The sequence below is a fragment of the Aulonocara stuartgranti genome (genome assembly GCF_965226115.1).
Source record: "Aulonocara stuartgranti genome assembly, chromosome: 6".
Lineage (NCBI taxonomy): Eukaryota > Metazoa > Chordata > Actinopteri > Cichliformes > Cichlidae > Aulonocara > Aulonocara stuartgranti.
The window spans coordinates 7,079,338-7,086,986 of record NC_138944.1 but is presented as its reverse complement, the minus strand read 5'-3'; the positions used below and the strand labels follow the sequence as shown (position 1 = coordinate 7,086,986).

The window sequence follows — 7,649 nt, the reverse complement described above, 5'->3', positions numbered from 1 at the left end:
AGCTGCAGTTTTTATTGATCTGTGAGTCCTTGGAGACGAAGGTGTTTTCCTTTCGCTTTCATTGACATTTCCTCTTTGTAATCTTTCAATTTTAATTGTCTCTATCAGTTCTGTGGTTTGTAAACCAGGATTTTGATTTGATTTTGTTTTAATTTGATCAGTGCCCAGACTTTTCAGTTGTCTGAAACACTTAGCAATAGAGTTAAAGATTTCATTTCATGCAACTAGCCCTAGCGGATTTTTGTGCTAAGCAGCTGGGAAGTGCCAGGGGAGGTCTGGACAATACAGTTGTCTCTTGAACACTCTGTGGAGATTTTCTAGGCATGAGCAACTAGGATGAGACCCTGGGATGAATTCAGGACATGCTGGAGGGATTAAATGTCCCATTAGGCCTCAGTGTACTTTTAGGATACTTCCAAAAGAGGAATGGAAGTCTGAAGAACTTGAAGGCAACAAGAAGCTTTACTTACCTAATTGCGACTGCAACTTATAAAATGGTTTCACATTGTAATTTAAATTACAATGTAATAAAGGTCTAATTCTGAGAATCACAGACATGGTAAAAAGAAAGAAATCCTGTTTTAGTTCTTAGATTTAAGGTTTAACATAAAAACATAAAAACTGTAATATCTTGAAGTTATCCTTTTCTGTTTGACATTATTAGTCTTTCACATTGTTGTGGAGGATTTTGTTCCCACACATCTGTCCAAACATCTTCACTTTGGTCTTCCAGAAGTTCAGATGCAACTTTGGAACCCAAAGACAAGACGAGACAGTCTATGTACGGAAATGGCAATAGACCATTGATGTAAGACCGACAGGCCTCTACCTCTTTTCAAATCAGGCTACGTCCACACTAATGTGTTTTCATTTGAAAACGCATTGTTTTCTCTCCTCCCGTCGACACTGACACTTCATTTTCCCCAAGGAAAAACGCAGTGTTTTGAAAACACTCTCGAAAATGCATACATGTCAAAAAACACTGTCCCGTCGCAGTGTGGACACTCAAAAATGCAGACTTTTGAAAACGATGACGCATGTTGGTCATATGATGCAGTCATGTGACCAATTAAACAAAGATAGCGGAGGGCATTATACAGCAGTTGTTTTGTTTGCTCTCAATTTTGACAGCCCTATTAAAGATTAATATCAGTTTGTACATGCTTCAGATACCTTTTCTTTAAATTCTTTAATTCTCACTCGCTTTTGCAACTTTGTACTTTTGTGTTACTCGCAGCAACAACTCCACCTCATTGTTAGTCCATTTAAAAACTCGGTGCTTTTCCTCAACATTTTGCTGCAACGTTTCAACAAGCCGGAAAGTAAATAAACAGCAGACAGAAATGAGGCAGGCCGAATCTTCTTGCGTTTCACGCATGCGCAGTACTGGAACGTAAGCATTTTCGGCCGGTATTGGTATGGCGAGTAAGCTGCAGTAATAGTAATAAATCACACAGCAATAGTACACTAATGTAGTTGTAAAAAACATGATAATATATTAAATAATCCAAAGTATTCAGAATACGTTACTCTCATTGAGTAACGTAACGGAATATGTTACAAAATACATTTTGGGGCATGTATTCTGTAATCTGTAGTGGAATACATTTTAAAAGTAACCTTCCCAACACTGTATCCTGTTACACACAAGAGGGCTGGGGTGCCTTGTGTCCTAAAACCAAATGACCGTTTTACTCGTAAACGTGCAATAAAATAAAAGGCACGTGCAAATATCAGTACTTATGGCTGATAGTTCAAAGGGACAAGACCAGGTCACACAAAATCCACAGTTCACAACAGCAGAAGGGACCACATGAGCTTTGCCTCTATCACACCAGCAAGATGTCCGTCTCCTCTTCCTGAATTAAATAAACAAGCTAAATACCAACCTATTTGCTGTTTCATGCCATTTCAGGAATAGCTAGCATTAGCTGAACACATCCGTACAGAGCAGAGTATGAGGTCCAAAGAAAAGTGCTAGGCTGAACGCTAGCGGCTAATCTCTAGAGAAATCAGAAAACTGAGATTTTTTAAAACTCTTTTTTTGCGTTTAGGTGTGGACGAGGATTTAGGTGTGGACGAGGAATACAGAGTTAGTCACGGAACGTCAAAGGTATGTGCCTTTTTTCACGTCATGGTGTGCGCCACGTTATTTACATGAGATGAATTGCAGAATGGCAGATAGAGACAAAATACTGTTACTGTTAATCTGACTATCTTCAGGTTTTACACACTTACATATACACACGCAGTTACTGTCCCTCCGTTTAGAAAGGCAGAGGCGCCACAGTGTAATTATTTGACGTGTAGTTGTTTTTTTCCTGTGTAATAATATTCAACATCTATCAATACATTTTTCAAAAAATGCCTCTCTGTACAAAATGGGTTCAAAAACATAAACAACTGTGGGATACTGTTTGTCCGTGATTTGGACAGGGGGAACAAATCGTGGCAGGATCAGCCTGATATTATTTGTATCCCACTGTAACTTTACTGTATAAAGAGCTAACATCTCCAAAATGTCAGGAATAGTTAGTTAGTTAGTTAAACCAATTCTGCAGGAGAGACCTACCTCGGCACTTGTGCAGGTGAAGCCAAAGGGAAGATATGCTTCACCATATTTTCTTGTCTTTGGCTTAGACTGAAGTTGGTTTGGAAACATATTCAGCGATGCTTCATCTCCTGCTTTGCGTTTGTGTGGGTGCCCCATGCTAGCAGTGTCCAAGATTGTTCTTGTTTTTAACCATTAATGTAATTTTTCAACATTTAAACACATAATGAACTCAAATGAATTCTTCAGTCATCAAAACAAATGAATTATTTTAGCACTATAATGGTATATCTCTGGATGCTGTAGCTCCCCTGCTCCTCAGCTGAAACATCCAGAACTAACTGTTGCAAAACTAACATAATGAGCTGGTTATTTACTGTAAACTTTATTAGTCCAACTGTATTCGATATTAGAGCAACCACAGTGGAGGAGTGGAAGAAATTACCCTTCATAATAAACACTAATTCAAAAGATTTTGCTCATTTATAGAAATTGTGCAAAGGAATCCATAAAAATGCAGCTTGAGCTATATTATCTGGAATGCTGTACTTTATTGGATGTTGGCAGACTTTAGCCATAAAATCATATTTCAAGGTTCAGACATTTTTGTGATTCTGATGATGGTTTTGTGTTACAAGACATGGGCCTGTGGAAGTTTCAACGTAGAGGCAATAATAATGAAATATTAAAGCACACTTCTACTAAAGTGTAACACAGGAATTTATGGAGGCTCAGAAAAGAAGATTTATTCTCTCAATAGAATCACATTAGTTTATACTAATGCTCTATATTTTAGGATGCAAAGGTGGAGGTGAAAGCATACTAAGCTATATCAAAGCTGACTTTTAAATTGGTAGGATTTTTCTATTACTGACCAGATTTCACTTTAACTGATCTTTAGTTGCATACCTAACTGTAGCTTTCAGTTATGGATCAGTATATGAAGGAACTACTTCATACTGTCTTCAGAACAGCCAAATATATGACTAACTGTTCCCTTTTTAGGATATTTTTATCATTATTATTATTATTATTATTATTATTATTATTATTATTATTATTGGGGCTTTCTTCAGGGAAGCTATTAATAATTGTTCATCAAAGATGCAAGTCTGTCAGCTTACGTGGTTTACAACTTTGATCCAGACTCTATCATTAGTGCAACATAGGAACCCTAATCTAGGACAATGGTCAAAAAAAAGAAAGAAAAAAAAGGACAGTGGTTAAATTTTTAGGGTGCTTGTGCTATAGCCAATATATCCGAATAGCAGATAACAGTTGTCTGGTTGACATATTGCCTAGAGCTGTGAGCACTTCATTGTTTACAAATGCAGATAAATTAATTTAAAAAAATAAATAGATAAACCAATTTGTCTGAGACCTAAGTTGATACTGGGAAATGCAGTGGCAGAAATCAAGTTATGTAATGTCCTACAGATTTGGCATATTCGCAAGGAGAGATCTATTTATAGAGGCAATCTCAGTAGAAACAGTTGGTTGTGTTTTATGAAATGTCTCAGCAACCATAAGGTGTATTATTATAGAATAATGGACAGGGTAGACAATCTAAGCTCCACTTTATATTTAATGATAATTTGTCAAATGTTAGCAAACTAATAACGCTTAAGCAAAACCAAGATGACAAATATTGTTAACATCATACATGGAAACATCTCGAACATGTTGACACAGCAACTTCCACAACATCTATCTAAACCATGAATGTGATTGTATGCCATCTATTGGCTTTTGTAAAGTCGAAACAGTGTCTCTCTCTATATATATATATATATATGTGTGTGTGTGTGTGTGTGTGTGTGTGTGTGTATAACATTTTTGCTTGCTCTGTTTGCTCTATATAGTCACATAAAATTGCTACTGTTGCTGTAGAATGTTGTTGACTTTTTAAAAGTTATTTTATAGACCAACAATTAAAAGTGAGAAAATATCGAGGGCAATAAAACAGGTGTTAGACTGATTTCAAAACCAACTGCTTCTTGGTTGTTTTGTTATAACAGTTAGTTGTAAAGAACTTCTTAAAATCCTGGCATTTTATATAAGTGTTTGCGCCAGTGTCGTGCCACACTTCAAAATAGTTAGTTTACTAAATTGTGGATGCTGTATTTAATGAATCCCAAGGACTGGCTGTTGAGAATTATTTATCAGAATTTTAAGAATAACACCACTGAAGTAAATATCAGAAGGGTGGAGAAAACCTAAATCCTCTGATTTAAATACATGGAAAGACATGACGCACAAATGACCTACAAAATAAGAGAGATGATTTGGGAAGATGGGAAAATATAAATACTTCAGGAAAATCTCCTTTACATGGATATTTTTATTTTATGCAATTAGTATAAATTTACAGCATGTAAATTTACAGCATGTATCTATGAAGATCCAACATTGTGCTTTATGTATACAAATACAATGCATCCAGAAAGTATTCACAGCACTTCAATTGTTTCACATTTTATTATATTCCAAAATGGATTGCATTTGTTTCTTTGTGTTTATAGGGGTATTGTATTGTAGAATTTTGAGGTAAAAAACAAATGTAATTCATTTTAGAATATGGCTGTAACATTAGATAATATGGAACAAGTGAAGCACTGTGAATACTTTCTGGATGCACTGTGTATACCATGCCCAAACTGTCTGATAGAATTCCTCTGTTCATTCTTTTCTTTCTCTTTATCCTAACCCTTCGTCCCACAACTTCACACCACCAAGCCCAACCACTTTATATTATCTCAGGTGAGTTTTGTGTTGTTTTTATTTTTCCTTGCCTGTACCCTTTCCCATTTGGTAATATGTGTTACAGCTAGTGTAGTGTCAACAAAGCAGTCTTGCATGTATGCAGTGCTTTAGCAACACTTTTGCTATCTTGGATATTCTGCCGACTAAGTGGTAGGTCTCTTTATGAAGTCAGTGATAATTTGGCTGATAGACTGGAGGTGGGTGTTGTTTGTTATTTGTGCATGTTCATGTGCGTGGTGTTTGTGTGTGTGTCTTTATCTGACTTACAGTTTATGCCATTTGTTTGGATCCAAATATATTATCCCCTACTACTAGATTATTTGAGGTTTAACAGATACCATTTAAATTTTCCCTATGCATCTTATATAATACATGAGGACACAAGAAAGATGTACCTACTGCAAAGTACCTTAGAGTGGCATCGTTATGAATTAGTGCTTGTATGCACCTTGAATACAGTGAGATGATAATGAGGTACTGCAGCAAGAATGCCATGATGTAAGGATGCTTTATGAAGCGTGGAGACTAACTGGGCTAAATACGACATAAGAGAGGGAGAGAAAAGAAAAACACTTCTACCTGTCTCTTTGTCTTTCAGCAAGTCCACCCTTGATTAAATGCCATGTGCATTGTTTAATAGGATTGTTTGGCAAGGACCACCATGCTTATATGCATGTGGTTGTGTTGTAGGTGGCACTGGGGAAGTTTTAGCGAGATTGCTGGCACAATATTAATTTTATTTTCCCTTGGCACCACATCACATTGTCTACTGGACATCACATCTTTCTCTGCGTTTCTCCAGCACCCACATATTATACATGTTAGAGAATGAGGAAGCCAATAAATGTTAATTCAAAGATAAAGATGGCTCTTGCTAAGGAGATAAAAAGAGATGGCAGAGATGTAGCTATAGACAGTAAGGATTCGTCTTTGTCATGTTAGATTTACCCATGATGGAAAAAAGTAAAGTGTCTAGTGTAAGGTATCCCAACAAAGTTTTATCTAACTCATTTTGTCTAACAACAGGTGCTTGTTGAACTTGAGATAAGATTGAAATTTAAATAATTCACACACTGGTTTTATAGTAGTTCAGTCAAACTCTTTTTTTATTTTATTAAACTTTATATTATATAGGCAGAACTTGTATTTTCTGTTGTTCTGTTGTCTAGTTTATGTGAAAACAAAGGATACCACTTTAACTTTCAAAATTTGAATTTAGATGCACTGTCATGGTGCGCCAGTCCTCCTGTATTGGCTCATATTTTCTGTCTGTCTCTCTTCTGTTCACACTCTCTCTCTCTCTTCTGTCAGTGTGTGTCTGTGTGCTTGTCTGTCTGCGTTTGTGTGTGAGCGTGTGTGTTTGTATTAACCACACCTTCTGTTGCAGGGGCGGGCCCTCCTCTGTTTCCCACCATTCAGTCCAGCATACCTGTGTAGTTGACAATCCTGTGATCAGTTTGGCTGCTATTTAAGGAGAAGAAAGCTCTTCATTCAGCACTGAATTGTTAAGCAGGAAGCAGTCAGTGTTGTTGGCTCCGCTTACCTGATGCGTCATGGTGTTTTGATCTTGTTTCTGCATCCCCCTGTGCAGGATTCCTGGATCTCCTTCTGATGTGAGTTACTGAGGGAGAGAGTTTTTTTTTTTTTCCGGTGGGAAGAGACTGGATTTGCCAGAACTGGAGCCTCTCTCTTCACTTTACATTTTATTGTTGAACATTCACTGTAAATAAACATACTCAACAACTTTTGCCCTGTACATCTTCTTAGTTTTGACATGTACATTGCAGGACATAACAGCTGTCACACACCAAATCACATAATCATGTCGTCTTATATACAAAAAAGAAATAACTGGTTATTGATAATCAAGCATCCAGTGAAAAATATTACCACCATCATGCTACAATTATTTTTCTGATCTGGATTTAGGTATACCGTTTACGGCTTCATCTTAGTCTTCAACTTTTTTTGTGCGGGTGTCAAAAAAGCATTAGCTTGGTCTTGCATGATGAAGCTAAGTTTTCTGTTTAAATGCAGAGGCACTTTTTAGGCACTTTTTTCATTACCTTTGCTTGTGTTTGCATAATGTTCAATTTGGGTACATAAAATACAACATTTAAAATTTAAGTTAAAATAAATGTCATATTGCCTAAATATTTTTTTTAGCACATTAACAGTGAGGTTTAGCTTTGCACAAAATAGTGGGTAGAAATATCCTCCAAAGTGCTAGTTTTTACATCGCCTGTAGTTTGTACACTTTAAGCTGAGTAAATAGTTCTACATATTTACTAGAATATTTTTAACACCAGTATTTGTTCTTCTCCTTAAGTGACAA

General features: G+C 36.4%; 1 long non-coding RNA gene across 1 annotated transcript; it reads left to right on the top strand.

Annotated features, from left to right (window-relative positions):
- The first annotated feature begins 1,273 nt into the window (after positions 1 to 1,273).
- LOC309709248 lies at positions 1,274 to 6,861 on the top strand. Its single transcript, XR_014277455.1, has 4 exons — positions 1,274 to 1,393; positions 2,055 to 2,113; positions 5,288 to 5,311; positions 6,702 to 6,861. It is a non-coding gene; the product is annotated as an uncharacterized lncRNA (long non-coding RNA).
- The last annotated feature ends 788 nt before the right edge of the window (positions 6,862 to 7,649 follow it).